Below are 6,000 nucleotides of genomic sequence, written 5' to 3' on the forward strand. Positions count from 1 at the left end.
CACCTCTCCCACTTCCCAAAAGCGTGCTGGACCCCCAGGGTAGAGGCTGTTTAGATTGAGCCATGCTTTACCTCTCCTGGGCAGAAGATGTGAAAAGGAATTAAAGTATTTTATCCAAGGACTATGGACTGTCTAATGCAGGAGGGGAGCACATGCTAAGATCCCCCCATCCCAAATGAGTTTGCTGCCCAACTAGCCACTAAGACAGAGAGTCAGGCTTCCTTTTGTCCTCTTCTTTTGGCCCCAGTTCTCTTCTGCGCTGTGGCATAACTTTAATGGGCGAGCTCCACACATGCGTGCTCTCAGGGTAGCCTAGATGGGAGATGTGGGTTGGTGTCCATCAGCAAGCCGAACAAGCTGGAAGGAAGCCTTTTACTTCCCTATAGAAGGAGGCCTTACCCAATACTTTCTTTGAATGAAAGTACTAGTTGCAACTGCATTTTTTGTGTGGAGCCTGATCCTACTGGTGTGCATTAAGCTCACTCTAAAAACACCTACTAGATTGAGTCACTTGGGGTTTTTTTGCAGAGATATACCTAGGTCCCAGATCATGAGTGGGCTTAGGGGTGAGCTAGGCGCTGAGCTGGAGCAGCTCTGGACATGCACAGAGGGGTATTTCTGGGCACCAGGGGAATTGTGGAGTCGAAACATAGGTTTTGCCATTAGACACGAGCTGATTGAAGCATTAGACATGAGCTGATTGGAGTTGAAAGGCTTGTAACATTGGACTTGGATACCCCATGATCATATTTTCACCAAAATAATACTGCTGTTTCAGCGGTGGGGCACTGCTGCTGCCCTTGTCTCCTCCACTTTTTACCTGTGACACCTTGTAGGATGCTTTTGAACTTGGTTTGCAAAGCTTGCTTTTTGCTCCAGCGTGCAAGGGGTGGGAGGAAACAGCTTTTAGGACTCTCTGGGTAAATGCTTGCCTGTGAATGCTGAGGGCCGGGCTTGTCAGCCCAAGAGGGCCCAGCCACTCTCATGTTTTTGTGCATCGGTTTTGGGATTTGACCCTTTGCGATATCTCTCCACTGGCCAATAGATGGCAGCACCCCATTTAGCATTCCCCAGTCGATTGCTCTCCCAGCCTTTGGCCTCGGCGTATGGCAACACGGCATGTGTATTAAGATAAATAACTGCACTATTTCTTTTCGTTTTGTGTACTCCAAGCAGCTTATATAATTACCATTATTATTTTTTTGTTGAAGAAGCGAGAGGGGCTGAACTTTGCAAAGCATAAAGGAGCCAAACAAGACGTCTGTTGTGCGTCCAGGAGATGCCTTCTCAGCATCCAAGAGGATTTTGACGATCCTAAGCAACCCACCCCACGATTAATCCACTCGGTGCAGTTAATTATTTCTTATCTCAGCAGGGGGACGTGGATTGACAATACTCCAGTGTGTTTTCTTAAGAAATAGTGCAAATGAGAAAAAAAAAAAAATCAGAGGAAAACAAAGCAGAGCAAAGGACTCACAAGGAGTAGCCTTACAAACCATCCTGTGCTCAGCCAAGGGAATAAATCACAATTTGTTGGCTGGGAGCTGAGGGATACAGAGAGTCCCAGGGACACTCGCACGTCCCAGGATTAGGGTGTAACGTTGTTTGGAGCAGTTCAATCCAAGGTCCTCCGTGACCTTTGCAGTTTTCTGATGAGCGTATACCCCCAGAGTCCATTGCAACTGTGAAGGGCAGGAAGCTGAATTCGTGTAGGTAGCACAGTATCTACATATCCTCACTCAGATGCTTTGTCTCACTGCTCTGTGCGTGTGGGTGTAGGCTCACATGTGCGAGCAGGTCCTGGTAACATTTTAACACTTTGCTTTCTGGGTTTCTGGATTTCACTGCCTTGCTTCATGGATTGCTGTCGATGAAGGGAAGGTAAAAAGCCTGGATGTAAAGAAGATGATTGTAACCCTTCACTGGTCAGCAGCAACAAGGCCCAGGTTCAAATTTCAGGGTACCCAATGTGGCTCGAGCCCCCACCTAGAAATTGGGGATCCCTGAATTTAGCAGGGGGTCCCACATCGACCAAAAACCACTCCTTGCAAGCAGTGGAAACACAAAAAAAATGAGATTTATTACAGAAAGCAAAGGAGACACTAAAAGCAATTTGAAACACTATCAACCAGAAGGTATAGTTTATAGGTTGCACCCTTTTTGGGGAGATTCCCCCTTGTCCAGGCAGTCTGGAACCTGGGAGGGGGCTCACAAAGGATTCGTTCATGGGCCTACACCCCTATATCTGCCACTCAGCACCAGGCTGGATAGGGGGGACCCAGCCCAGAGAGTCCTATGAGTTGATCCTTGGGATCCACTGCACCTTGGGGAGCTGCTAGTGAGCACAGGTCCTTCTGTGATGCAAAGGGCCCCTTGTTGCTCTCTGGGAAGCTGTAGGATGCTGATGTCCACATCCCTGGGATGACTATAGCTCCAGTTACCGCACCCCAACATTTCTGTTGCCAGTTCCATGGTTTCAGCTGGGGCAGGACAGCTGCAAAAGGACTCAGAGAGGACCCAGGCCCATCCTGCCTTGGGGCCTGAAATACAGCTGGTCTCAGCTACACGGCTAGCTGTTAGCCCAGCAAAAAGAGCCAGGCCTACTTGCACTGGGGCCTGCAATACAGCAGGGCTCAGCCATGCAGCTATGCTGAGATAAAAGAGACTGCAACAGCAACAAAAAAAGCCAGGTCTGTTCCTCCTGGCTCAAATCTGCCAGGCTTCAATCCTGGCCCCAAAACTGTTCCAGGGATTAATACCCCCATGCATGCGCGACTGGTGCCTGCATGCACCATGCGCCACCCCCATGCACGCGTGACCCATGTGCTCCCACTACGTGTTGCCAATGCCCCCATGACATTATCCCACTCAAAACCCAGAGGGAAGGGGGGAAAGAGAGAGAGAAGCTGAGTCCCAAACTCTGAGACCATCTCTCTCCTTTTATCATAGGGTTGTTGGTTGTAGCCATGTTGGTCTAAAGACAGAGGCAGACGAGGTTTCTTTGGGCAAGCGTGGTATATTTTATTGGACCACTTCAATAGTTGGAAAAATCGTTCGGGCAGGGTTTGAGTCTTGGGGGGCGGGGGTCTGCAAAAAATTAAATGGGTTAATTAACAAGTCCACCTAAGTGAAGGAGTAATCCGATCAGAACTCCCTCCCCAGGTTATGATTTTCAAATCTTACAGGGGGGGCTTTTGTCTCTCTTGGGGGAGCTCAGCCTCCCCGAGCTCCCCTTTAATTCGCGCTCTGCTTCCAGGTACAAACACCCTTCTTCAGGCACAGGGAGTCTGTTATTTTGTGTGCTCTCCTGGGTTATAGGGAAGCAGCATGCAAAATGCAGGTTTGTGAACATGCAAATGCACAGCAGTGAGGATCAGAGGCCCTGTGAGACAATAGGTACGAGACAGGTTAGGGGGGGGTAGGGGGAATTTGAACTGGTGCTAGAATATAGCCTGCCATTTCCCTTTCACTTAGCTCCAACTCACTTCTCCAGTGAAAAGGAGCCCTACCTCCCCCCACATAGGGAGTTTTTTCCAGCTCACAATTAGCTCCACCCTGCAGCTTCCTTAAGCTGCATCTGGGAAACTCCTATATACCTTGGCATGACATTACCCTAAGTTTTCCAATCAGGCTTTGCTATACTTCCAGCATTTATTTTAGACAATTAATTTAAAAGAACATTGCCCAGCCTAGGGGTTTGATCTCCCCTGCTTAAGTGATTGAACACAGGCTTTCTCGTTTCAGCACGCGGCAGGGGGTTGCTAAAACAAAGAGCCGCAGGTCTCCGGACGCGACGGGGGCTTCCTGCTTACCTGCTCAGGCAGCATGCTTCTTTCCCAGCTTAACAAGCAGACAAAATACAGCAAATACAGGCACCTATTAAACAGGGTTATATTCAAAGCAATATGCATAGCAACGTGGAACTGAACGCACCATTGCGGTGCAAAACGGCTCGTACGTTTTCTGGCGTGTAGGTTGTAGCCGCGTTGGTCTAAGCAGCCAGGCAGACAAGGTTCTTTGGGTGAATCTGATATCTTTTATTAGACCCACTTAAATAATTAAGTGGGTTTAATAGCAGATATCAGATTCACCCAAAGAACCTTGTCTGCCTGTTGTACGTTGTCTGTGTGTTACGTGATGTTGGCTGCTTTTCCTTTCCAAAAGAGATAGGAAGATTTGGTGGTGAAAGCCCAAAAGACCGCAATCCTGTTCCTGGATCAAACGTGGGTTTTGTGGGTTAACATTAACTGCTCAAATATGTGTGGGCATACCCTGAAGTTTGGCAGAGGCCTGGGGAAGCAGGGCAATCTTCAGAGGTAAGAAAACCTATATCTTCAAAGTTAATGAAAGCAGCAAATATTCAGCACCTATTCAAATCAGGAAAACCGGGCATTGACTTTGTGCGATTCAATTTTCTCCATCTGGAATATGAGGATAATGGCACTCCCCCACCTTGCCAAGGTGGTGTCAGGCTTTGTTCAGTGATATTTGCAGATTGCTGCAATCTTATATTGTTTTGTGCCATGGTGACTAAATACTTTATTGAATACATAGGGCCCAGATGTAGGGAGAAGATCCATACCTTTGAGCTGCCAGCTAGCTGTACTTTCATGTTCCTTTTACCCCTTGCCTTGAGTCTCTTGATGAATAAACATGCCACCCACAATGCTGTGGATTATTATAGGCTCATAGCTGGTCCTTGGCAGTGTCAAGGACACAAGGCATACTTCCAGAGAAGGAAAAAGCTGCCTTGATTTGTGAAAAAAAGTTCTGCAGCAACTCCCTTCAGCTGACTATTTATTTTTGTTGGGCATAGTTACCTCTCCTTTCTAGAAATGAGTATCTGAACATCATCTATGGTTCCCCTGTAATAAATCTCAGTTGTCTAAAGGGGCAGGAGGGGGAAAAAGGGCCTCTGTAATTTATCTTTTCTCCCCTCCTCCCACCCCAATAGCCGAAGGAAAAGCCCTTGCAAAATCATTTATAATGAATTTACCTTTGACATCTCTAGCAATGTCTTGGCATGGCAACAAAATTAATTGCCCTCCTATCTCTGGGCAGTCAAAATGCTGGCTAATCCACAGCTCTCCTGTTTCTAATTGTAGACCGACAGGCCCTCTATCTTCTGTCTGTTAACTTGGAGAAAAAAGAAAACAATCAGAGAGGCTTAACAGATGTGATTTGGCAAATGTAGCAGAGGTGGGAGGGGGGGAAACTCCTGGGATTATAATGGTTTCAAGTCATGTCTTTGTCAGCTGAGTATGTTCACTTTATATGCAGTGGTTGTGGTTTCTTGAGAAACATGAACTCCATTTTCTAGGGTAGTAAAACAATGTGAAATCATACCTGGTGCTATTTGATTCTTGGGTTGTGATGGATATTCAGGTTGAAGAACAGTGAAGGGATATCAAGAAGGCCGATTTAAAAGAAGATCATGAGTTCAAAGCCCTTCCAAAATGGAGAAAATTCCCATAATCTGCTTTCGAAGGGCTTTTCATTACCAATCGGCTTGGTTTTCTTGTTGAGGGCTGAGGCTCTCGGTTGCTCCTACACATGCCTGTAAGTGCTGATGTGATAGCACTTGGTCTAGAAACTCTCCAGCCTCCAAAAGGTTAATTTCTCTCGCTCTCTCTTTCTCTCATTTTTTATCTGTCAAAACCCTTTTGAAATGCGAATTATGTCTACATAATAATATGACTAATAATGAATATATAAAGGAGATGGCTACAGATTATTGCATCTGCTTTGTAGGTGCATAAACTGATCTTTAGGGTTGTTGGTTGTAGCTGTGTTGGTCTAAACTGATGTTTAACACCTAGGCCAGTCTCCCAGTGACTCAACGTAAAGGAGGGATATCAAGGTGGGGTGAGCTCTTGACCCTTATAAAGTCAATGTTGTGGATTTCAATAAGGTTTAGATTTCACTATAGAGGTCCCAGCTGTCTCCTGCCACGTCTTTATGTACTAGTCAGTGCTCTCTTCCATTCCTGTGACCCATTGT

Source organism: Alligator mississippiensis, chromosome 10, assembly GCF_030867095.1.
Source record: "Alligator mississippiensis isolate rAllMis1 chromosome 10, rAllMis1, whole genome shotgun sequence".
NCBI lineage: Eukaryota > Metazoa > Chordata > Crocodylia > Alligatoridae > Alligator > Alligator mississippiensis.